Source organism: Mustela erminea, chromosome 10 (genome assembly GCF_009829155.1).
Source record: "Mustela erminea isolate mMusErm1 chromosome 10, mMusErm1.Pri, whole genome shotgun sequence".
Taxonomy (NCBI): Eukaryota; Metazoa; Chordata; class Mammalia; order Carnivora; family Mustelidae; genus Mustela; species Mustela erminea.
Genome location: NC_045623.1, coordinates 64,388,913 through 64,416,362, shown reverse-complemented (window position 1 = coordinate 64,416,362; position 27,450 = coordinate 64,388,913). Strand labels below are relative to the sequence as shown.

Here is a 27,450-nt window from a genome sequence, read left to right as displayed (position 1 = left end):
ATCCAGTCCAACAAGTCAGACATTTGGAAATTTCCTCCAACCTTCCTTTTATTCCCTGCCTCCATCAAAGTAGACATAAAATTTAAATAATTTTGCCTTCCCGGGATTGGGTTCTGACTTTTAGCCCTGAAGTCCATGGTTTTAATTCAAATTCTTGTAAACTCTTTGGACATGCTTTCTTACACACTATATTATTAGCGTCTTGGGGCACACACCCATTAGAGTATATAATAGGAATTAGACTTGGCTGGAAGGTCAGGGAAGGCTTGCATTAAAAAAATGATTCCTGAATTTATACCTGAAGACTGAACAGACACTGACTACAGAAAGGGCTTTCTAGGCAGAGGGAAATCATACTGGGAGGAACTGAATGAAAGTTAATGAATTCAAAGCACAAAGTACAAGAAAGCAAACTGGAGAGATAGAGGCCAGAACATGCAAGGTTCATAGACTAGATGAAGGGTTCCCTAGTTTATTCTAAAAATATATAGAAACCATTTTAAAAATTTAAGCAACAGAGTGACACAATCAGATTTGGGGATTGATATCATCATTCCAGTTACTGGGTGAACAAAAATTGGAGTAATCCAGGCAAAAGATACTGATAGAGTATGATGGCAGTGGTGGTGGTGAAGTAGACAGTCAATAAATATTTGAAAGTGGATTTAATATAGGGGTGCCTGGATGGTTCATTTGGTTGGGCATCTGCCTTCAGCTCAGGTCATGATCCTGGGGTCCTGGGATGGAGCCCTGCGTGGGACTTCCTGCTCAACAGGGAGCCCACTTCTTCCTCTCCCTCTGCTTCTCCCCCTGCTTGTGTTCTCTCTCTCTCTCTCTCAAATGAATTAATAAAATCTTATTTTTTTAAAAAAATTGTACTTATTTATTTGAGAGATACAGTGAACAAGACAGAGCACAAGGGGAGGTGGGGTTGAGGCCGGAGGGAGAAGCAGCCGCCCCTCTCCCCATGCTGTGCCGGGAGCCCAACATGGGGCTCCATCCCAGGACCCTGAGATCATAACCTGAGCCCAAGGCAGATGCTTAACCAGCCACCCAAGTGCCCCTAAATAAAATCTTTTAAAAAAATAGATTTAACATAAATGAGACTAACTAAAATATTTTGGAATCTCTACAAATAGACAGGACTTAGTGATAGGTTGGTTAAGAGAGTGTTTCCCTTAACTTTGTTCCTGCTCCTGTAACTTCATGAACAACAATCTGATCACTGAAAGACAACCAGGTTGGATTGAGTGGAAGGTAGGGTAGAAATCGTGAGTTGGATTTTTGGACATGCTGAGTCCAAGGTGCATTTGGTATTCTTTTTTTTTTTTTCAGTGCAAAAATATGTTTTTATTAAAGCTCAGGGACAGGACTCATGGGCAGAAAGAACTGCCTCCATCGCATTTGAAATTCTAAGATAAGACAGTAAGCACTAGGTAGGAAATAAAGGTAGGAGGAAAGGTCTGGTTGGTGACATACATTTCTGAGTCATCCACAAATGAAATAACTTGCAATCATGGGTCTATGTCAGAATGTCTCACTATGTAATGAGGAGGGGATCAAGTCTTGATATCTGGTGACATTCACCACAGCACGCAAATGTAATCAAGAAATGGCACATGGCAGGTGAGGGAGAGGGGAGGGCGTTAAAAGGAAGCCAGGGAAGGCGTGGTTAAAGGAGAGAATACTTGGTTGTGTTGATTGCTGCTTTAAGTTGGGCTAAAATGAAGCCATTAAAAAAATATGATCATTAGATGGAGCAAGGGTCATTAGTAACTTCCATGAGGTCATTGTCAGCAAAGGGTGCAGGTGGAAGGATCATCACCGTTTGCTGAGGAGACAATAGAAGGTGAGAAAGGTGAGACAGCTTTCGCTTCAGAGGAGTATGGCTGGGAAAGCAAGTACAGAAGTGTAGAAATAGCTGGAAGCCAGCGTGCAGTAAAGGGGGGTTCTTTTACAGATGGGAGAGTGTTTTGAGCGCAGATGGGAACAGAGCAAGAGGGATTATTGCTTCAAAAAGAAGGGGAGTAAGGGCGCCTGGGAGGCTCATTCAGTTAAGTGTTTGCTTTGGCTCAGGTCATGATCTCAGGGTCCTGGGATCAAGCCAGGCTTCTGGCTCCCTGCTCAGCGGGGAGTCTGCTTCTCCCTCTGCCTCAGCCACTCCCCCTGCTCATGTACTCTCTCTCTCTCTAGAATGAATAAAATATTAAAAAAAAGAAAAAAAGGAGAAGGAGGAGGAGGGGAATAAGAAACCAAGTCCCTGAGAAGGCCAGAGGGAATCAGATCTATCTATGCTGAGAGCTTGGCTGGTGACCGGAGAAGGGACACTTCACCAGATGGAACAGGAGGAAAGGAGATGAATGCAGGTGCAGATGGGCTTGTTGATCTAGTGATAAGATGATCAGAGCATGCCCATCTGAGAGTATTTCTTTTCCCAATTAAATGGGAAGAGAGGTTGTCAGGTGAAGGTGATCTTGGTAGGGATAAAAGTTTGAGGCTAGAGAGTCTACCAAACCGATACCGGAGAATTTCAGTGTGAGCCTCTAAGAGAAAGGTGGTATGATGGTCACACGATGTTGACAGCTCACTTGAACTTGTCGGTTGGCATTACCACTCTTCTGTATTTAACATCTTGTCTTGTAAATGAATCCAAATTGATCTCTGCAAGAGTTTAGTCTGAATTAAGCAGATGATCGTTTCAATTCTCCACTTATGTGTGAGTCTGAAACTCTCAAAAGGAGAGCCCGAATCAGAGGGCTTAGGTGCTCTTATTTTGTTAAGGAGTACAATCCCAGGGAAGGAGAGTGAAGAACAAGGACAGAAAAGCAATGGCGGTGGGAAAGCCAAAGTGAAATTGTACATGCTAGTTGTGGCGGCATGCTATTGATTGCTGGATGCGAAGACTAGGGTCTTAAGAATTAGGACATGCTGTATGTCAGGACTACTTACTTACCAGGGAAGAGGGTAGAAAGGAGGAAGATTTTATCCGCTGGCTATGATCTATGAGATCATGGATTCACCCCCTGCAACTCCAGGTGCAAGTGTCTGTGTATGCATGGACCCCTAGTAGCAAGAAGGTCTGGGATAGGAGGAGAGATGTGCAAGGCAGGACTGGACGTGAAATGTTTTCAGCTTTGGCCAGTGTGGGCTTTGTCAGAGCTCATATAGTGCAGGCCTGTCCAGCAGCAGCTGGCATGAGGTAGATACATCCAAAGAAGTATCTTAGGTAACTTAGAATGACTTACTGATTTCACTAAAGTCAAGTAACATTTTAGAAATACAGACAAAAATGGAAATGAACTCATCGTTTCTAAAGTCATTAGGAGAAGTCCTCTCATCTGGGTAGTGAGTGGATCCGAGATTCTAAGATGCTTTGCGTGTAGCAGGAGAATTTCAGATTTGCTTTGGGCAAACTTATGCAGGAAACAATTTAAAAACTTGTTATTATTTTAGGGGCACGTGGGTGGCTCAGTCATTTAAGTGTCTGCCTTCGTCTCAGGTCATGATCCCAGGATCCTGGGATCAAGCCCCACATTGAGCTCCTTGCTCAGCAGGAAGCCTGTCTCTCCCTCACCCTCTCCCCATGCTTGTGTTCCCTCTCTCACTGTCTCTCTCTTTTTTAAAATTAAAAAAATAAAAAATAAAAAAATAAAAACTTGTTATTATTTTGAAATTACTTAAATTTATATTTAGATTTAAATTTTAAAATTATTTACCTTATTATTTAAAACTGTTATTACTTTAACAGGGCAGAAGAATCTCTTGGATTTTGAATGCTGACTTCTTTTCCTTAATCTTAAAGATTCCCTGTCCTGCCATCTAGTGTTCATTGGTTTCTCAGAGGGAAATCTGCAAGGAGGTGCTTTATCTGTGTCTAATTGGCACCACCAACATTTTGTGGCAAGGCAATTTCTAGTTGAGGGAAGCGTCTGGGGATATTTATATCCCCGCCCCCCTCTTACATCCCTCTGGCCATTGTGGGCTGAAAACACTCCCACACATTTTCAAATGTGCCCCAGCACCCCAACCTTTGAAAACCACTGCAGCAGGTGTTGATGGTGAACCCCTACTTTACAGATGAGGAAACCAGAGCTTGGAGAAGTAAAGAATTAAGGTCATACTACAGATGGGCCGTGGAGTAGGTGCTCCAGAAATAGAAGTCTTTTCCTAACTTCCCTCTGCAGAGAGTGTTTAAGTAACTTCGTGCATTTGTAATAGGACACAATTTATAAAACACTCTATTTTCACAGAGCTCTGTTTCATAAAGTGAGGTACACTTGTCAGATTGCCAGGCTAACAAAGACAGAATGAACGATAGATCAGAGAGAAGTTACAAAACATGAAAAGTGTTAAGAGTTAGAGAAAAGATTGTAAGAAGAAATTATAAATAGACCAGGCTATTCAGCTTAGAAATTGGAACGAGAATTTGATAGTGGCTTTCTAGTGTATGAAAGATTTTCACAGAGAGAATGGTACGTACATGTGACATGCTATATAATCAGAGATAATGTGAGTTAATAGTGTTTGCATCAGGGTAATGTTTTTATAGAGCTTGAAAGCTTACTGAGAACTTTCATATACATTATCCCATCTTAATAATTTTTATAGCATTGAGTTGAGTTCAAAATGGCGGTTATATGTATCTTGCTATGTACCTATGTAAATGATGAAGGAAAAACAATCATTACTGATAACAATGGGAGAAAGGACTACTGGATATAAACATATTCAATGACTCAGGTTTTTAAATATTTTTAAAGATTTTATTTATTTATTTATTTGAGAGAGAGAGTGAGAGCATGAGCAGGGGGAAGGGCAGAGGCAGAGGGAGAAGCAAGCTCCCCCCTGATTTGGGAGCCCAATGTGAGACAGGACTCTGATATCCGAACAAGGCAAACGCAGACACTTAACCAACGGAGCCATGCAGGTGCCCCAATGATTCAGGTTTTAATAAGGTAGGACGATGGGAGTTCATATGGGCAGGCTTGTGCCTGACCACCTGACATCTGGGAAATGCAGGGAATTGGTTAATTTAATTGAATATAGGGAAGATAGATAGATGGATATTACAAGACTTGGCTTGCTGAACAAACCAACAAACCATCAATCAAAGTGAAATCAAAATCAAAGAGAAAGTACATATGCATGACAGTATCATAGATTATCACTGAAAACAAACCCCCAATTTTAGAGAACAATAAAGTTAGGAAACAGGAATATTGGGAATGCATGAGGCACAATGAAAAGACAGGACTAAAAAAGATGCTATAAGAGAAAACTCTGGGAGAAAAGAGAATTTTAAGAAGAACTCCTTCTGAGAAAATAATTGCATGCAAGCTACAATTATCTAATTCACTATTCAAGAGGACTTGCCCATCGTATTACGTATGTATGTTAGCTTGAATAACTAGAAATGGTATAAATGGTAAGAACAATTGACTGTGTGGTGAAGAATATGTGTTTTCATAGTTACATTATTTGACCAACTTTTAAAGATTCTATTTATTTATTTATTTTATTTAGAGTCCACGAGCTGGGGGAGGGGCAGAGGGAGAAAGAGAGAATCTCAAGCAGACTCCACATTGTGCATGGAGCCTGACATGGGGCTCGATCCTGCACCCCTGAGATCATGACCTGAGTGGAAACCAACACTCTGACGCTTAACCAACCAAGCCACCGAGACACGCCCTGACCAACTTTTAAATCCAGGAATTATTTCTAGTGATAGTGCTATTATCCCTTCCTCTTTTACATTATTTATTCCAGAAATAGTATACCTACTGTGTGTCAAGCACTCTTTAGGCGCTGGGGATACAGCTGAAAACAGAATAAACATATTCTTTCTCTCATGGAGATTTCTATCTTAAATGCGTGTAGGGAGTGGGGAAGAGAGGAACAAGAGATGGACAAAATAAAATAAAAACATTGCAGTATATCAATGGTGGTAGATATTACGGAGATGGTAAAGCAGGGAAGAAGGGTAGGATGTCTGGGGTATCGATAAAAAAACATTTTTTGCTCAGGATAAAATATTAAGTGAGAAGAACAAGACTGAAGGGCACCTGGATGGCTCAGTCAGCTAAGTGACTGACTCTTGGTTTTGGCTAAGGTCATGACCTCAGGGTCATGAGACTGAGCCCTGCGTTGGGCTCCAGGCTCAGTTGGGAGTCGGCTTGAGTCTCTCTCTCTCTCTCTGCCCTTCTGCACACCCTGAAATAAATGAATAAATCTAAAAAAAAAAAAAAGAATGAGACTGAAAACTGCATAAGGTATATTGCCTATTTTTATGTGCAAATAGATTTAATACAATATGCACAGAAAAGAGAATCAAAGGAAACATTCCTATATTTAAAGTGATAAAGTGATTATTGTCTTGGTGATGAAACTAGGAGTGATTTTTAAAGTGCTTTTCTTTATTACTTTGTTATCTTGTTAATTTTCTATGTTAGTATATATTACTTTAATAAATCAGAAGCAATAGAAAGTTTTAGTCATTTTTCTCAATATGTTTTCATCTTCACCAAATAGAGTGGCTTGTACCCAGCGTAATACTTCTGTGTTAGATATATAGAAGAATCATTTTCTAGAAAGATAAAGTAAAACCTTCTTGAAATGCCCAATAATATCTCTTATTATGATTCACTGTTCCTTCTACTAAAATGTTATGTTGAAACTATACTGTCAGGCTCTATTCCCAACATAAGGCTTGAGCTCACAACCTTGAGATTGACAGTCACATGCTCTACCAACTGGGCCAGGCAGGCGCCCCAATCCAGAGTGTGCTTTTTAACCTCTGTGTTGAAGTCCATTGGCTTGTGTGCCACAATGAACTGTGAGATTTGCCAGAAGTACTATGTGTTACTGATAAAAAATACAGCAGCAAAACTGAAAAAAAAAAAAAAAGACTATACTTTCAAGGATCATTTCTATCGTTTGTTACTAAAATGTTGTTTTTCAGGCTCTCGACCCTATGCCCTGAGTTCTTTTCCCTCATTCCCTAACTACTTAGACAAGTCATAAAATGCTTACCTTCTATTGTTTTATATTAGTAACCTCCCTTCAAGAGGCACTGTCTAAGAACCCAGAATCCTGAGACAGGCGGCTTGAGAATTCCATTTTGCCACTTATTAGCGTGTGACTTTGGCCAAGTGGTCTAATCTTCCTGTGTTGTCCCTTCTTCACACAGAAAACAAGATGTGCATAATTCCTATCTCGTAGGTTATTGTGAAGAAGTGAGTCCATCCACGTACTAGTGCTTAGGACAATGCTTGGTATATATTAAATGTTACTCATTATGAGTCTAAATTTAATTTTCCAGAAGACGATATTCTTAACTCCAACTAAGCCTAGTACTTAGGAAATGCATCCTAACCATTTTATATCCCTAGGATGTAACATGTGGGGAACAGGCGAGATTTGATGTGGGGGCAGGAGAGAATAAAATGTCGAGCAGTTTGACCTGTTATGTTTGTAATCCACTCTGTCATTCTTCAAGGTAAACAGCAGATATGAAAGTTGAGGCTCGGAGAATTTAAACAGCTTGCTCAAGATCCCCCCGCTGTTAAGTGCAAATTAAACCCATGTTTGTTTGACTCTGTTCATTGTACTATGTGTTGGAAATAAACGTGAATAAATGGATGAGTGAATCTGAGAAGGATCTGGAATTGCCTTTTGAGCTCCTCCTGTGTTTATTTATTTACCGCTGTATTCCCAGAACTTAGCACAGAGCCAACTTCGCAGGAAGAGCTCAATAAATATTTATTGTTAAGTGAATGAATAAATAAATGGAGAAAAGGACAAAGGAACGAATCAAGGAACAAATAGGCAAAACGTCTTCTCAACACATTATTTTCAACCTTAATATCTAGTCTCCTGCATTCCGTATATGACAGATTCATGTTAAATGCATCTATTCAGTACTGAGAGGAAGTGGAGGAAATAATTCATTACCTATTTGCTACATGTACAAATTCAGACCAACTGGTACACAATCACCTGTGGTTTTATTTTTATGAAATGAAGAAGTAATAAGTCTCCAGCTGTGCTACCATCAGCTTTACTTGTTTGGCTGTGGGTTCATGTGGAATAAACAAAGGGATTCAAATGAATTCATATAGTTCATCCCAAACATATTTTTTTCTTTCGGTTCAAGGAACTTTGGGAAAACGTTTTTGTTTATATTTTAAATTATTATATTCTACAATCCCTCCCCACCTCAAATCAGCCTCAGGCTGGCAAAGGTCTAGAGGGACTCCTGGAGGGACTATTACAGATGCTTCTTTTGATTCATACTCGTCCTCCACTTCCTCTTAATATAAGCATGGGAGAAACACCGTCAGTTTAATGTAAAGTGGATTTATTTATAATAACATGTCAACGTGATAAAAACACATTAATATATCTGCAGGGTACAATGAAAAACTGCTACAAAAATCAGCTGTAAAAATAATTTTCATTTAGATGAAAAATAGCAGATAGTTCAGGAATGAGCCAATATGTGTTTTTGTGAAGAAAGTTTATATCCCATTGGTGCTTATAAAACATTTCTCCATTTATAAAATATGCTTTCCTGAATGATTTTAGAGTTTATAAAAATACTCATGCTGGAAATAGCATAATATCATTATGTTTTATATGCTTACATTCTCTCCACCCACATATACAAATCTTCAATATTAGAATTAATTTTGGAACAGGGAGGTTGCTTTGAGATAACCAAATAACTATGATATGCAAATACCATAGAGCAGAAATATAAACAAGATGAGTGTTAGTCACAGATTATTTTAAAAATTTTTAGATCAACTATTAATGCTCATTATTGAATAAGAAATCTTTCTCAGTGGCAGAACCAGAAGCTTGCTACAAATGAGGATATTACCAATGTTTGGTGTTATTTTTAGTACCGCATGTATCTGAGGGTAGAGTTATATATAACACCGTTGTAGACCTGTGACATAGTTTCTTTCCTTTATTTCATTTCATGTGGCCATTAGTGGGTAGTGAAAACTGTCTGAACATTTAATAAGCCCCAAATTCTATTGTATTAGAATAAAACTCTTTTTCTTCATGTCCATTTCTTCATTGAATTGGATTATGGGCAATCAATTTTATTGTAAAAGGAATTTTACAATTTTATAACATACGAAGAGTCATGACAAATACATAACTGTTAATTATTAATACAAACATCAGACACATAGACATAGCTGTAGGTTATTGTCTGGCTCCTAAATATTTGGATCCTATGCACACATTTTGGTACAAAAAGGTAAGCATTGTGTTAAGACTGATAGAAATAGAGCATATCCCATAATCCATGGATAGCATTTACTTATTTGTTTTGAAAGTCACTTCAAATTCCTGCTTTCTTAATATTGTTCATGTTCACACAAGTGTGCTGATAAGGTTGACTCTTATATTAGTCATTTTTTGCTACAATAACAAGCAATCCCAATATTTGTCACATATGTCACATCAGCTTGCAATCCATTGGTTGAAGCAAGTCACGTGTGCAAGCCCCGTGTCAATGCCATACAGAAGTATACGCCTCCCCCTCTCCCCGTGGGTAGGATGGGGGTGTAAATACTAGTTGAAAAGGAATACAGTCTGTCTCGACCACAGATTAAAAAGCCAAATCATACCCATGCATTACAAAAAGAGTTAAATACTGAAATAACATTGCAGATTTAAGTAAAATTTTCCAGTTTTTTGGAGATCTACTTACAAAGGGCACGATTATTTGGGAGCCAGAGTGGAAGTTTATAGAAAGCAATCAGATATATTAATTAAGTCTAAGAAAGGACAAAACAGAACATCTTAATTTCTTTCTGGGGCTTCCTTAGCCCCTAAGTTTACCTCTGTCATTTTACTTATTGCTGTACTTTCTGATCATTCATTTCTGAGGACAGCAGTAGTGTCTATTATCTTTGCATATCCAGGGCCTAGTAAAATCCCTGGCAGGAAGTAAGCTCTCAATGAATCCATGCATGCATAATCCAGAATCTGTTTTCATAGTTTCTTTTTTTTTTTTTTTTTTTTCTGAGAGAGAGAGTGAGTGAGCCTGGGAGTCCTGGGGGGAGGTGCATACCGGGAGGGAGAAGGACGCTCCAACTCCGTGCTGAGCATGGAACCCCTAGGAAGTTGGGCTCCGGCTCACCTGAGATCATGACTTGAGTGGAAACCAAGAGTCAAATGCTTAATCCAGCCGTCCTCGTTAGTATAGTGGTGAGTATCCCCGCCTGTCACGTGGGAGACTGGGGTTCGATTCCCGAACGGGGAGGCGAGACACCCTTTTGACGCTCCCTGGTGGTCTAGTGGTTAGGATTCGGCGCTCTCGAATGCTTAATCCACTGAACCACCCTGGAGCCCCTTATTGTTTCCTCTCAATGCTGAAACTATTTATATTTATAACATGGGGGAACGAACACATTTGCTTTTCTCTTCCCCATTTTCTTTTTCTCCATGGGGCTTTTCACTTTTCCTCCCTCCCAGTGAGGTGATTTTATTTTGAATAAAATAAGTTGAACACACTTGGTTTAGTACACCTCAAGGATTTTCCTGCAGATAAGCTTTGTGCATGTGCACATATGCGCCAGTGTGTGCATATGTGTGTGTGTGTGTGTGTGAGAGAGAGAGAGAGAGAAAGAAAGAAAGAGAGCCGTACAGATAGTTTTTATACCTTTACCACGTGTCTTTATGGTAGTCACTATTCATTTACTTACCAATGATAAAGATCATTTCTTAAACTGGCTTCTTTCCACATTTATTTATTTTGTGATTTGCTTACTGGGAAAACCTTCAGAGAGTCACATTATGCAGTTCTGATCCTGTCAGGAGGACCATTACCATACTAGCACCATTAAAAAGATTTCAAAATAGGTCGTATAATGCAGTCCCCTTACAGTAAATAACAGACAACAATGTAAAAGAATGAGAAAGTGATGATATTTCCCCCCAAAAAAGGACACAGTAGAATGCAAACTGGTTTCTATTACCATTCAACACATATAATAAACCTTTCAATTTCTATAAAATTATTGTTAAACTCCCTTGGTTCAGTTGTGTATTTTTCATGATTTAAACTTCACACTGAAATCATGAGATATTTTTAAATGGAGTTCATATGAAATTGCATCTTTGCGAGTCATCCAGAAATAATATAGAGATATCATCTCTGCAATTCCCCCTGCTTCTCCAAACCATGACTTTCCAATTCTGTAGCTGATATTAGAGAGGCAAAGTATGTGACAAGAGTAGAAAATATTATTTTTATGCAGCTGCACAAAAGGAACAAAATTTGCTCATGATTTTTACATATACATATCATCTTACTATAGGAAACTTGATTGTTCGTGACAAAATTTTGAAGATTCAAATGGATATTATTTCTGAGTGCAAGTGACCTTGGCTTTTGTTTTCATTTTGGGTAAAAGAGTGATGACAATTTAGAGACCAAGTGAATTATCCAAAAATCACAGCTTCATGAAATATCTGATTTATAATGAATATTCAGAAGATTTTAATTTAGAGACCCACACATATCATGGCAGAAATAGTAAGGTGATTCAAAATAGTTAGCATTTGAAATCTCAAGATTTCTGGGGCACCTGGGTGGCTCAGTGCTTTAAGCCCCTGCCTTTGGCTCAGGTCATGATCCTGGAGTCTTGGAATTGAGCCCTGAGTCTGGCTCCCTGCTCAGCAGGAAGTCTGCTTCTCCTTCTCCCTCTGCTCCTCCTCCCTCTTGTGCTGTCTCTTACTCACTCAACTCTCTCTCTCTCTCTCACACACACACACACAAACTTAAAAAAAAAGAAATCTCAGAATTATTGGCTTAATGCTGAGAAATATTTGCAATACAGTAAGATCAAACTGTTTTTAGCTGATGCTTGGCTCTGTGCTGAGGATTCTATCCGATACAAACTCAGCCAAGACTTACGACATAAAGCTACGATACAGAGCCTCAGCAGCAAAGGAGTGAGAACATAAAATTCTTGTAGGGGTTTATTTTTTTAATTTATATTTGAAAAATGTTCCTAACAGATGAGAAAAAGTAAGGAGCTATTCATAAAACCTTTGGCTTATTTCCACAAAAATGTTCCATTTACTGAACAGGAAATAAGGTGTAGAATGTACTTTTAACCAAACTAAGAATTCATTCCTCCAACTTATAAAAGCTATTCATTCCTTCTACTACCAATCCAAACATTTCCTCATCTGTACTCCTCAAGAGACCTGACTCTAAATGAAACTCAAGAATAAGTGTTTATGGCACCCTCTTTTTAAAGAGGAGAAAACAGTCCCTTTCCAACATTGATAAATTCTGGTGGGTAACAAAGTTGGGGGTTACTCAGAGTGATGAAAACTTGTTGCGGGTGGGGGGACACCCAGGTGGCTCAGATGGTTGGGCATCTGCCTTCTTCTGGGGTCATAATCTGGAGGCCCTGGGATCGAGCCCCACGTCAGGCTCCCAGCTCAGCAGGGAGTCTGCTTCTCCCTCTCTCTGCCTCTCCTCCTGCTTATGCTCTCTCTCTCTCTCAAATGAATAAAAAAAAAAAAAAAAAAAAAAAATTGTCGGAGGAACATGTTCCTGGTTTGATACCATGGCAACCTTTCTCTGGCAAAAACTTGGACTTTGCCATCGTGAGTCCACATTTTGTAGAATAAATTTCGCAGTGGTGGGGAGGAACAGGATGTTGTTGAGACTTTCAGGCCCTGGCTGGAGGAGTCATAGAAACTGGGTAAATATACAAATTCCAAACAGATTTAACCAGCAAACTAACTGGTTAAAGAGCAAAAATGGAGCAACTGGTGAGAGCTAACACCGGGTGTCCTTAGAACTAATGCAGAGAACCTTCGCAGCAGGAATTCAGAGTGGAGGCTGAGTTTGGGATTCAAGAAATGGAGTTAATACTGGGACTTAGAAACATAGATTTTAGTAAAGACTAGTTTGATTAATTCTCTCTCTCTTCTCAAAAAACCAAAAACCCCAAATCAAACTTCCTTGCCTTCAGGTTGTTTACTTTAAGCAATCACCACTTGATTCAGCTTTTTCTCTGTAGGCATCATAAAGATACATTAGATTTTCAAAGAAGGGAGTAAAGAAAAGGGCAGGAAGGGTATATAATCAGACTTTTTTACAAGCCCATGTTTCTGAGAATATTTATGTCATAGGCAATGAAGACTTTTAACAAAAATCAAGTAATTTCTTTCCTATGCAACTAAAGAAATTTTGGAGGGAAAAACAGGAGGTGCCATTTTACTTTAGGAGTTAAGAATGAATAAGCCAAAAAATAATGACTTGTTTCTAATTGTTCCATGGGTACAAGTGTTCTTGAGAGCCTAGGGGTATTGTTCATGAGATATTTCTTTTGTATGTAGCATGGTAGGCACTAGAAAATTCTTGAGGCTTGAATGACATTCTGAAAAATTAGCATTTAACTTACCAAAAGAATCCCTCCAATGATTCACCTTTACGGTAAACCTAATAGTTACCTGAAAAAAAAAAAACATATCAAAATGGTTGTAAGTTTTATAAAAGAGAATCAGAACCAGATCTAAAACAAATGCCTTCAAATTTATTTATTTTTTATTTTTTTGTTATTCCCCAAATAACACTTGAAAAAGATGTTAAAAGACTATAAATAATATATTTAAAAAAAATCAGGGGGCACCTGGGTGGCTCAGTGGGTTAAGCCTCTGCCTTCGGCTCAGGTCATGATCTCAGGGCTCTGGGATCGAGCCCCACATTGGGCTCTCTGCTCAGCGGGAAGCCTGCTTCCTCCTCTCTCTCTGCCTGCCTCTCTGCCTACTTGTGATCTCTATCTGTCAAATAAATAAATAAAATCTTAAAAAAAAAAAGACTCTTAAAAAAAAAATCAGGATGATGCTTAAGGTGATTGCTTTTTTTGTCCTGAGGAAATTTGTAAAGTCCTATTTCCAAGAATATAACTGAAGTTTGCTTTGAATTCTTTTTTTTTTTTTCCAGGAAACACTTATGAGAGATGTTATGATAAGTTTCTCATTATACAGTATGATTTTTTAAAAAGAATTTATTTATTTATTTTAGAGAATGAGAGAGATAGTGAATGAGAGAGAAAGAGCACAAGCCAGGGGGAGAGGCAGAGGGAGAAGCAGACTCCCACCGAGCAAAGAGCCCAATGCAGGACTCTGGGATCATGACCTGAGCAAAAGTCAAACGCTTAACCACCATATACATGATGATTTGTCATCATGTATTTGGTGGCAGGGAAATGAGCCACACAGGTGCCCCATATACCTGATGATTTGTAAGTATTTTCCTATTATATGTCTGTAGCCAAGTACACCCAACATTCCATACACTGTATTACATAATCTATGATTATGTAGATCTCATAATCTGTGAGATCCAAGTGGATCACATAATGGAAGAGTTTAAGAGCAGGATCATGGTGGGGATGCTAAGCACATGCTCACTTTCTCAATATGGGCAAGAGAACCAAACTGTCGAAATTGCACACTGCTGTCCTCCCTCCCTGCCTTCTCCCTTTGTCCCAGTGACAGGAGAAGACTTATAGGGCACTAGGATGATCACACAAAGAGGAAAAACAAAGTGAGGGGAATAAAAGCTGCCTCCAGCAAAAATGGAAGTTGTTCCCGGAGAAGGTGAGGATTCCTCCTGCGGTAGAAGCAGCAGAGAGACAGGCACAGGGGATCTGGGCTACTCAGCAATTGCTTGCAGGCATAACCAGTTCTGGCTGCCTGTGGATGCTACTATCCACAGGGCTCGCTCAGTCCACTGGTTTCAAGTTCTGCATTATGAGGGGTTGTAAACTAAAAGAACCAAATCACCTTTTCATTGTTAAGGAGTTGAAGTCACCAGGAGGAGAACATTTTTTTTAAAAGCCCCCCTTTTCAGCTTTGAAGGTCATGAAGGCAGCAGCAGGCACCAGATGGAAAAGCCTTGCTGCAGGACAGGGGAAAGGGAAATTGATGTAGGAAAGACGTTAGGGTTCAAAGCCAATGGCCAAGAAAGAATTCTCAAGATGTCTTTGGTGCAAAAAGGTGGTTTTATTAAACCACAAAACAGGACCCCCGGGCAGAAATAGCTGCACTGGGGTCATAAGGCTTGGCCCATTATATACTTTCAAGATGGGAGGGGGTTAAGGATAGCCTAAGACTCCCAGGTATTTTGGAAACAAGGTTTCCATGATCTGGAGGGGGTTAGATATTGTTGGGAAATGTCATTTATTACTGTCTAATAACACCTGAGTCATGAGACCCTTCAGATGTGTGTCGGTGGGTCATATGCTTGCGGCTGATTGCCAATATGCATCTTAGGTGGCTTAGAGATAAAGGATGTTTCCAAAGGAATTTTTATATGTTGAAGTAAACTTATGGGATCCTGGGGGTTGAGACCCAGGGCCTTTTGCCCTTAGCAAAGTATTCACATCCAGGCAGCTGAGTTCCTAGAGGAACGTCACTCTGCCTGTTTGAAGGACTTGTCAATGGATTGCACGTAGTAAGGAAATGTAATAATTTTTCTTCTGCCTTTGTTTCCCACAAAAGGAATGAACACTGGTTACTTGAGTTCCACAGAGAACAGAGAGGTCAGAACAAACTAAAACCTCAGGGAGAACTTAGTTCCTGTAACATTTCTATTTGTTTCCAAGTCTAGCATAGCCTGGGAAAAGAAGCATAATTTTTTAAAGTAAAACTATTATTTTATTTCAAATTTAGTTTATAAGGGACAATACTATCTTCCTCTAGCCCATACAGATAAATGATTTCTGACTCTAAGCAGTAATAGATTAAATGAGAAGACTACTTTTGTACAAAAAGTAAACTGAATTGCCTCTGAACTTGGTAATGGAAATAATAGTCCTTCCTTCTTTTAGTCTTTCATCAAACATTCAAAGAATGCCTTCAAAGTAAGGGTCCAAGGGACAAGAGATTGTCATAAATAGTTGCTAATCATAGTATAAATGTAGTAGTTTATAATTGTTTACTTGAACAAAATAAATCCTATCATTCTGGAGTGTTTTCCCTCTCCCTTGGAAAAGGGTAGAATTATACCTAACCTTGGTGTGGGCGTGTGTACTACCCAAGAATAACTGTGCACAAAAAAGAAGAATTGAGGGGTTCTTGGGTGGCTCAGCCAGTTGGGTGTCTGCCTTCGGCTCTGGGATCGAGCTCCAAGTCAGGCTGTCTGCTTAGCGGGGAGCCTGCTTCCTCCTCTCTCTGCCTGCCTCTCTGCCTACTTGTGATCTCTGTCAGTCAAATAAATAAATAAAATCTTAAAAAAAAAAAAAGAAGAGTTGAGAATTACAACTGTATGGGAATAAAAGGAAGAGTTTTTTATTCTTAGGCTTTTGTAGTCACCTTATGCCCATTACTGTCCTAGAAAGTGATAATTACACAAAAGAGATACAGCTACAGGTTAATAGAATGCAGAGCATAAGATGAATTCTAGCCAAGAGTGATTAGGAAATCCTTTGTGACAATGGAAAAAGATGGGCATGATCCTGGGACGTAAGACTTTAAAGGTAAGATAGCTCTTTAATTATTAAACAATACATTCTTGAAACATTTATTGAGAACCTAGAAGATTGGAATACAAAGATAAGCAGGATAAAATCCCTGCCCTTGAATATTTCAGGGAGGGACATACGCACCGAAAAAGGGGGGGAAAAAAAAACAATGCAATAGAGCAAATATAATGTTAAAGCTTAACAGGGTGCTAGAACAGGTATAGGAGCTTGCAGGGAAGGAAGAACCCTTTAGTGTTGCGTGTGAGAGGATAGTTGAATCAAGATAATGTTATGTCTGAAATGAGGTTTCATCTGTTACTCATTCATTCAACTAACATATATTAAGTAAATGAATTAAGATATAGTAAGTACAATTAACAAGTACTATATACGCAGCTTGCCCTCAAGGGATTAACAGTCAAATGCCGAACCAAATAAATAGATAAGCACAGTGATGGATTTAATTAAATATAAAGCACATGGCATTATTAAAGATAGAGGGGTCAGATATATCTGGGAGATTGCAGAATTGCTGCAAAGAGGAGGTGAATTTTGAAATATAGACATCTTTCTTAAGTAGATCGTGATTGGGAATACCAAGGGCTAAAGCCACACAATGAAAACAATGAGAGTAAAGGAACGGTGTTCTGCTATAGTGTGGTGTGTGGTGGAAAAAGCTTTGGGTAAGGAAGATGAAGCAAGAATTGGGGTTGACAATGACCAGATTATACAAGGCCTTGAATGCAGATTTAGAGACTTCGAATTCTACTCTGTAGACCAGTACTTTTCAAGCTGGATTCCAGTTCTTGAGTTCTAAGAAGTACGTAAGGAAGCATGTCAAAAAAGCAGATTTTAGGAGTCCATGAATTCCAGACTCTGAAGTTTTAGATATTATTCTTTAGGCAATGTAAAGTGAACTTTTTTAAGGAAGGAAGTGGTAGGGTAAGAACTCTTTTAGGAAGATTTGTCCATCTACAATACCATGCCAGAAGTCTGGAAGTCATCAAAATTGCTCCTTTCTATCCTCATTCATAAATAAGCAGTCACTAACTCCGATTCATTCTTCCTCTTAAATAGCATTCAAATCTACCCGTTCCCTTCCTTCCCTACTGGAACTGCCAGTGGTTCAAGTCTTACCTGTTTTTTCCCCTTGGTCAAATACAAGAGCCTTCTAACTTACTCTTCAATACTCTCTAGTCAATTCTATCCATAACTTTGGTTAACCATACCACTTACTGCACGATTTTGGAAATTTATTAAAATGTATATGATTTCCATTAGAGAACAAGTCCCTTGAAAGCTGGTATGGGAGGTCCTGAGGAGTGTCAGATCAGGATTCACTGCTAAATGTTACCCAGTTAGTCATTCTGTCATACTCCATCATCCCCCCTCCACTTTTCTACTGTATCATTCCCATCAGCACACAAGCATGTTATATTTTTCTTCCTCCTAAAAATATACTCTTGTCTCCACATTCTCTGGTTTCTAATGCCACCTTCACAGCAAACCTCATAAATTTCTCTGCTCCCTTTCATAGCAAAGAATCATATAGAATCATCTTTTTTATTTTCTCACTTTAATTTTCTCATCAACTCACTCCATTCTGACTTTTAGCTCCGTTATTCCACTATAAAGTCATTGGTTAAGGTTATCAAATTCAATAGTCAACTCTTCATCCTCATCTCACCCTTGGTAGCACTGGAGATGGCTAATAAGAGTATCTTGAAAAAGTTGACACTTTCTCAAATTTCCTCCTGTCTTGTAGATATTCCTTATCTCTTGCAAATTCTTCTTCCGTTTCCAGTTCTCTAAATCTGAGATACCTCTGTGAAAGAATTTCTTCTTTTTGCTCTTTATATTTATCTCCTAAGGGATCTCTAGTTCTGTTGTATACATACTGATGATAATGAAACTTACGTTTTCAGTCTGGACCTATCCACTGAAGTTCACACTCTTGTGGTCGACTACCAACTGGACAGGTCCTTTTGAATTTCTATTAAACATTTCATACTTACGTGATCAAAACAGAATTTTGTTCCTCTCATCCTTCCCTTCTTTCCCATGTATTTCTCTCACAAAGACTTTTGGATTTCAATCCATCTAGCTGTCTGGGCCAAAAAATTTAAGTCTGTCACTCCTTTTTTTGTGATTCTCCTCACACCTCACATCCAACCATTTGCAAGTTCTCTTGAATTGCTAACATCAAAGTATATGCTCAGTTTGAATGGTTTTCCCCACCTTCATTGCCACCCTCACCCCCCTGCCGGTATAAGCTACTATTAACCCTCATCTGGTCTACTACATTGGACTCTTAGTGTCTCTGCTTCCACTCTTGTCCCTTTAAACTTTTTCCACACAGTCATCCAGAGAGATCCTTTAAATTTATAATTTATATCATGCCACTCTCCTGTTCAAAAATCTTCCAAAAAATGATCACACTTTTTAAGATGTCCAGAGTTTTTAATATAGTCTACCCAATATGGTCTGGCTCTAGGGATTCTGAATGCAAACCTTTCCATTCTCATTCTTGTAGTTACCAGTCTGGACACATTGACCTTCTTGCTACATCCCCTATATGCTATTTGTATTGTGCCTTTGCACTTGTTCTTCCCTCTGCCTGGAATCTCTAATCCCAGTTATTTCAATGGCCCCTTCCTTCATACAATTCTCAAGTCTCTGCTCAAATGCTACATTCTCAGAGAGACTTTCTCTGACAACCTATATAAAATGCCTATCCAACCCTCCCCCCCTTTCATCTGTGCATCCACTTACTCTGCTCATTTTTCTTTATAGGACATATCACTTATATTATATTATATTATATTATATTATATTATATTATATTATATATTTGATTGCTTGTTTATTATCTGCCCTTTTCACTAGAATGTGACAAAGACTCTCTCCTTGACCAGATTCTTGTCAGACTCCTCTGAGCCCAATTAGGCCCCATCCTTGGGCATGTCCTCAAGAGCCCAGTTTTAGCAAAAATACTACTAAGTTAGTTCAGAGTAACCACCCTCACTACCCAACAAAATCCCTTGTCTTTACCATCACCTTGGCTTGTTAGTAATTGTATGAAATTGGGATTGTCCCAATTTTTCAAAAAAATAAATGACATTAAAAAAAAAGAGGGGGAGGAAAAAAATCATTATAAATGAAAAGAACCTTGTGTTTTTGGGGCACCTGGGTGGCTCAGTAGGTTAAAGCCTCTGCCTTGGGCCTGGGTCATGATCCCGGGGTCCTGGGATGGAGCCCAGCATTGGGCCCTCTGCTCAGCAGGGAGCCTGCTTCTCCTCCTCTCTCTCTGCCTACCTCTTTGCCTAGTTGTGATCTCTGTCAAATAAATAATAAAAATTAATTAATTAACTAATTAATTAAAAGAAACATAAGATCCATATCAACAAAATGACTTACCACGAAATGCATAGAGATTACATGACTTGTTAGGTCAGTTTAGCAAAGAATTACTCTACCCTTTTCTTTTCTTTTTTTCTTTTTTCTTTTCTAAGTAACATCTATGCCCAATGTGAGGCACAATGTCAAGACTTAAAGATAAAGAGTCACATGCTCTACTGATTGAGCCAGTCAGGCACTCTGAATTACCCTATTTCTTTTAGTAACTTTCTACTCACTGACTCTCCCACCTTGTTCCTTGGCTATAAAACCCTACTTTTCATTACTGTATTCAGAATTGGGCCAAATCTCTCCCTACTACAAACCCCGTTGCAGTAGTCCTTATCCTATAGGGATATATATACAAATACAGCAACAGTCCTTAATAAAACCTTACCTTCTTTAAAACTGTATCTTCAGTGCCTAGCTCTCAGTAGGCGTTCAAAACATCCTTGTTCAATAAATGAATATATTTAGAACAAGGAGTGATACACTCAGAGAATTTGGGAATCCTTAATGGGTAAAGTCAATTTCATAACATTTCTAAAACACTTCAATGTTTTAAAAACAGAGGGTGAAAAGTTTATCAATAAATATTTTAAAAAGTATTAACACATTTAGGGGTACCTGGGTGGCTTAGTGGGTTAAAGCCTCTGCCTTCAGCTCAGGTCGTGATCTCAGCGTCTTGGGATCAAGCCTGGCATCTGGATCTCTGTGATCTGTCTGTCCAATAAATAAATAAAATCTTAAAAAAAAAATTAACACATTTAATTTCATAAAATGAGAACCTTAGAGTTAAGAGTTCTTTAAGGGTACCTAGTGCAAGCCCATGTTCTAATTAAAAGAAACTGAATTCCCAGTTTAATTTTTAAAGGTCTTTATTAGGAGGTGAATTATTTTGTCATTTACAGAACCTTTGGAAATTTTGAAATTACCTAATTGATCTTAAGTTTATACTAATTAATCATGTCAAAGCTTTGTAGTTAATGTTAACAGGATTGAGCCTACAAACCAAAGCACTAACACCCACTTGAGGTCATTAAAAGTGGGTTACAAAAGACTTCAAATAATATATATACTGTATTGTTTTGTCAAGGCTTGTTTTAATTTCAAACATAGCCATAACAAAGTGGATAATCAGTTCAAGGTGACACTGGTATCTCCTCTATTCGACCTCACCAGTTTTAAAGTATTCAGTATAGATAGGAACTGAACCCATGCCAGGAGGGAAATAATTGATTTAACTGATCTGAAAGTGTGTTTGAGCTTTTTTCAGACAAGCTGTCAACACACACATGAAAGCAAATTTCTAAAAATGCTGTCAGATCCATAATGTTTATACAGCAAAACAAACAACCTTTGTTATTCCAATTAATGCATCTGCTCATGGAAGAAATTCCATCCAAATGTTTTATTTTTCTCAGCTACACTGAAAATTACAGTGTTGACCCATATTGAAGCAATTTAGATATGTACTCAGCCACAAAATGAAAATGGATTACATTAAGTTTAATATGATACTAGGGTACCTCCTAAAAATTACACCTCAGAGTTATATAGTACATTTCCTTGAAAGGGTTTCAAATATTGTCATAGGAATTGCATCTACTTCTCTTTTTGAAGAAGGCTGGGCCCCATAAATGTCAAGAGGTAAAATGTGTGTAGGGAAAATAACATACCAAGATCAAACAGGTTATGTATACCTTGGACTATTGCCCATAGTACTTTATAGTAATCTTATCTTTTCCCTTTGCTCCTTTCATTCTAAAATGGGGAGTGGGATTAGGACTTGAATTTCCTAATAGCTGAAAAGAACTTTCAACATAATCTATTTCAACACTACTAGTTTTGCCAGTGAGATATGAAATGATCTGTTTAAGGACACCCTGGTCCAGTGGCAAGCTGGGGCATAACTCAGGACTTTTGTTTCTAAATACTGTGCTTCATCTAAAATACCTTAGTATAGCTTATGATCAAGAATAATTATTGAACTAAATCCATCAGGGTTTGGGATAATCAACAGGTAAAATGACCCAATTTTTCAACAAATAAATGACATTTAAAAAAAAGGGCAGGGGGAGGAAAAATCATTATGGATTAAAAGAAACATAAGATCCATTTCAAGAAAATGCTAACTGTACACTTTAAAAATCTTGAATAGAATAAACCAAACATAAAAGTACATTCTTGGGGCACCTCGGTGGCTCAGTGGGTTAAGCCTCTCCCTTCGGCTCAGGTCGTGATCCCAGCGTCCTGGGATTGAGCCCCATATTGGGCTCCCTGCTCAGCGAGAAACCTGTTTCTCCCTCTCCCACTCCCCCTGCTTGTATTTCCTCTCTCGCTGTGTCTCTCTCTGTCAAATAAATAAATAAAATCTTTTAAAAAAAGTACATTCTTAAGGCAATCAACGGAAATTGAATACAGAATGGGAATTCCAGGATAGTAAGAAATTACTGTTAATTTTGTTACATGTGATAGTGGTAGTGTGGTGATGCTAAAAAGAAATCCTCCTCTGTCAGAGCTCCACACTAAAGGATTTATCAGTGAACTATTCTATCTGGTTATTTGTTTTAAAACACTTCCAAAACAAACAAATAAAAAGTACAAAAATAGACTGGTTATTGTTAACAATATTGATAATCATCAAGGGGTGGGGCTTATTTCTACTACTTTAATTTGGTGTATGTTTGACATTTTTCATAATAAAAATTAAAAAGGCAGTAATTTTTGAACTTATAATACATAAAAGGCACCACCAACACAGTTCATTAATCACTGAATGCCCAATTTTTCTTATTTTAATTTGAAGAACAATAACAGAAACATGTTAGCATGAATCTATAATGTCCTGTGTGTTCTGGCTTATGCCTATTTTCTTTCTTTCTTTTTTTTTTAAAAAGATTTTATTCATTTATTTAATAGAGAAATCACAAGTAGGCAGAGAGGCAAGCAGAGAGAGAGAGAGGAGGAAGCAGGCTCCCTGCCTAGCAGAGAGCCCAATGTGGGGCTTGATCTCAGGACCCTGGGATAATGATCTGAGCCGAAGGCAGAGTCTTAACCCACTGAGCCACCCAGGCACCCCTTACACCTATTTTCAATCTCACTAATGACTACTGTACCGAGATGGAAAATTATGCTTTTTATTTAATATGCATTTTCATAAAACTGCTATTAATTTTGACTTTTTTTTCTTTTATTTAAGGAGCCCCAGGGAGCTCAGTGGGTTAAAGCCTCTGCCTTCGGCTCAGGTCATGATCCCAGAGTCCTGGGATTGAGCCCCACATTGGGCTCTCTGCTTGGCAGGGAGCCTGCTTCCCTCTCTCTCTGCCTGCTTCTCTGCCTACTTGTGATCTCTGTCAAATAAATAAAATCTTAATTTTTTTTTTTAATTTAAGTAATCTCTACACCCAATGTGGGGCTCAAAGTCATGACCCTGAGATCAAGAGTCACATGCTCTTCTGACTTAGCCAGGTTGCCCCAACTTCTTTTTTATTTTAATTTTAATTAATTAATTAGTTAAAACCCAGGTGCCCCCAAAAGCAGACACTTAACCGACTGAGCTACCCAGGTGCCTCCACCCAACTTCTTCTTTAAAATGTTCTGCCCTGTATTCTTATTTCTTGATTCTGTAGTTTAGTGATATTTTGTTTATTTCAATTCAACACATATTTCAGCCTCAACATGTTAGGCTCAGGGACGGCTGAGAGGGTATGTGATTTTTATACATGTCTATGAAATATTCATTTATATATAAGTATATATGAAATATGTATGAGATATTAATATATGTTACAGAATTGATAGATGCTATATTAGCTGTATGAAGAAGGTCCTAAAGGCACCCTGAAGAGAAACATGTGATCAAAAACTTGATCAATAGGACACCTGGGTGGCTCAGTTGGTTCAGCATCTGCCTTCTGCTTAGGTCATGATCCCAGAGTCCTGGGATCAAGACCAACGTTCTGCTCCCTGCTCAATAAGGAGCTTGCTTCTCCCTCACCCTCTACCTGCTGCTCCCTCTGCTTGTTCTCTCTCTCTTTCTGTCAAATAAATAAATGAAATCTTAAAAAAAAAGTAACACTTGATCAATAATGTCAGAGGAAGGACAGAATTATCTTTTTCTATTCTTTATAGAGAATATTAAAAAATACGAAGAGACAATCAAAGAATGTACAATCAAAATTGTAAAAACAAGTATTATAAAGGTATATGGGATGTTAACTCATAAAAAATGTTATTTTTCTGGATTTCAGGATGTTTGTGTTATTTGTCAGCTTCAAAAAACTTATAGTTATGTCCTCTTATTTCAAATAAATATTCACTCCCCATACCCAGTTTTGTATTTTTTTTTCTTAAACAGGTCCTCCTCATTATATAAACCTCAGATGCCACATAGCCTGAATCCACTTGGGTGCCTATAATGCTAGGCCTTGTTCTGGGGGCTAAGGATCCAACAGTGAACAAAACAGAGAAACAAATCCTCTTCCTTACGAAGCTTATAGTTAGAAAAAACAAAAACATAACAAACAACGGAATTCAATAGTACATTAGAAGGTAAGTGCCATAGAAAACAGTTGTGAAGGGTTAAGAGGTTGGAGTGTGCAGGGCAGGGGACGTGGGTGAGCTGTAATGGCAGTATCAAATAAGGTGGTCAGAGTGGGGAAGTCTTATGGAGACAGTGACTTTGAGCAAAGACTTGAAGGAACTGGTTATTGAGAATATCGGTGGAATCAAGTGTAGCATATTAGTTTAGTGGCACTCCATCATTCTCTTATTCAGATCCTGCTATAGAGAATTTGAAATAAAATAACCCCAAGGACCCTATACTAGTGGGGAAAGCAGTAACAGTTGGATAGGGTTAAGAACTGAATGGCCACCTGGGGCACTGCTTATAGAGATTGGTACTAAAGAACACAGGGACAGTACAACATCACTGAAAAATAATGAAAAGGGAAATATGATATTTACCAGAACATCTCTGGTAGTGGAGGTGAGACCTGCAAGGGGCATGGCACTGAAGGATATATGGTCTGATGAACTAATGCTGAGTAGGGTGAAGCAATAGGGAATCACATCTGAAATGTGTGGGCAAGAAAAGGCTGCCTGCTGCCCCTGATGGTGACACGGGTGCTTTCCCACCCTTCTCGCCCTTTTAGCATTCAATCGTGCTAACAGAAGTCAGAAAAACAGCTAAAAATGTAAGCTTAAAGTATATATTGTCGGCTTGCACTAGAAGTAATAACTACGAGAATGAGACTATTATTGTGAAAATTTTAAATGTTCTTAGAGCACCATGTTTGTTTGTTTTTCTTTGGCAGCGATGGTATAGTAGAAAAACAAAAGGACAAGTCAGAACTGGAAATGAGTTCTGAGTCTACCACTTAGCTGATTAGCCTTGGGTAAGCCAGAAAGTGAAAAATTAAATTTTATCATCTATAAAATGGGGGCAATAATAAGATTCTTTTATGGCAATCAAATGAGGTAATTGTGTTTACATGAACTTAAAAAAGGTTTTATTTATTTGAGAGCATGAGCTCACGAACAGTGGGGAGGGGCAGAGAGAGGGAGAAGCAGACTTCCCCAGAGCAGGGAGCCCTATGAAGGATTCTATCCCAGGACCCTGAGATCATCACCTAAGCTGAAGGCGGATATTTATGTTCAGCCGACTGAGCCACACAGGCACCCTAAATGAACTTTTTAATCAACAAAGTGTCATATTTTTGTTGGCATATTAAAGCTACAAGGTTGTTCACAGTTGCTAGGTAAGGATCACAGTTATGAAGTATATAATAACTTAAGTTGTAATTATCAGTGAATAGTTAAGATAGCATGTAAAATGGTTTAAAAATCTCTGTTTATAATCTGCCTTCAGGTCTATCCGAGGAACAATCCAAGACTTTTCAATGTCTTTTAAAGGTATATTAGAACAAGAAACAGACATGCTACTCTTTTTTAATTTAATATTTTATTTATTTGACAGAGTACAAGCAGGGGAAGCAGCACGGAGAGGGAGAAGCAGGCTCCCACTAAACAGAGGCCCAATGTGGGGCTCAATCCCAGGATCCTGGGATCGAGACCTGAGCCCTGAGCCAAAGGCAGACACTTAACCAACTGAGCCACCCAGGCGCCCCCAGACATATGTCTTATATCTTAAAATCAAAAATAGGTATTTTGTTTTCTTACTCACTTGAATGGATACTGAAGGAGAGACCCTTAACCAATGAAGGTTCATCCTCAAAAATAACTGGCTATTTTCTCCAAATTGCCAGCTAGGCAGAGTGATTCTTAAATGATACTTCTTGTCAGCAAGAAAGATGATCCCAAGAATGAACAAAAATAGCCTCTGTTCAACAGCTGTGATATTTATAATTTATAAACTGTGATCATCTCTCATCAGATTGTCTCGGTGTCTAAACAAGTAGGGATGTCTGTTTGCCATTTGTATATTTATCACTGCTCAGAAAACAAACTTTTATCATCCCTTATTGTTCCTGACCAATGCATTTCTCTCTTCATACATAAACAGTATGATAAGAGGCTTCTTGTTCGAGGAACAGGACCTTGAAACTCTAGGGTCATGTACAATGTTACAGCTAATCCTTAAACATTTATTTCCGATCTGTAAATACTTTTTGAGCCGTGAAAGGCAACACTGAAGACTAGGACAAGGTGGAAGGAAGAAAGGAAAGGAGAGTGGGAAGTGATAATTCATTACGAATTTCTGGTCGATTTTTAATATTCTGCCTGGGCGTCACGCTTCCCGTTCTTCCCGACTTCTGCTTCTCTTCAACTGTGCCCTTCTATTGCCCTTGCTCTTTACCATTCTCTTTGTGCTCTCTACAGATTTGCTTTGCTCACTGCATTGTTTCCCTCGTTTCTTTCACTACTTCCCTCTCGCGCAGCTCTAGGACAAGCTATTTCTACACTTTCTACAAGCGTGTGCTAAATCACAATTGAACACATTTCGTGACTGTACTTTATTGCAGAACTTAGCGCAAATTAGAATGGAGAGCTCTGGGGGGGAGGGGGGAGGCTCCCGCATCCACACGACGGGAGAACCGAGAATTCTACGTGGAGGAGAACGGGGGAGAGCACAGGATCGTGTCCTCCCTGTGCCACGACCTGCAGCAGAAATACCCCGCCCGTGACTCAAGAAACTTCCTCGCCGCGCTTCCCAGGCTGACCTCGGTTCCAGGCCCTTCCCCACCGCCGCCTCCCCCTGATTTCCCCGTACACCCACATTTTAGTCTTTACGTCCCTCTCTCCTCAGGCGGCAGGCCCGTTTCTCTTCACATTCCACTCCCACCTCGCCGCACGCCGAGATTCCGGCCCTCTCGGCGCCCACGTCCGCTCCGCTCCGTTTCTCACAGCTGGCCCCGAAGCCCACCCCGCGCTCGGCGACCCCGCAGGTGGAGGGGCGGTCCCTTTGCCGCCCCTCCCCCGCACACCTGGTGGCCCCCGGCGCTCCTCGTCCCCTCCGCCGCCCCGCCCGGCCCACAGCCGCTGAGGCCGCCACTCGCGCCCGGACGCCCCCACGCCGCCG

At 39.2% G+C, this 27,450-nt stretch overlaps 1 long non-coding RNA gene and 1 other non-coding gene across 2 annotated transcripts; one reads left to right on the top strand and one right to left on the bottom strand.

Annotated features, from left to right (window-relative positions):
- Window positions 1-10,210: 10,210 nt before the first annotated feature.
- TRNAD-GUC lies at window positions 10,211-10,282 on the top strand. Its single transcript has one exon. It is a non-coding gene; the product is annotated as a tRNA-Asp (tRNA).
- Window positions 10,283-10,558: 276 nt separating this feature from the next.
- Window positions 10,559-27,414, bottom strand: LOC116567922. The gene is made up of 3 exons (XR_004276428.1): window positions 27,148-27,414; window positions 13,446-13,494; window positions 10,559-10,829 (listed from the first exon to the last, which is right to left on the bottom strand). It is a non-coding gene; the product is annotated as an uncharacterized LOC116567922 (long non-coding RNA).
- Between the last annotated feature and the right edge of the window lie 36 nt (window positions 27,415-27,450).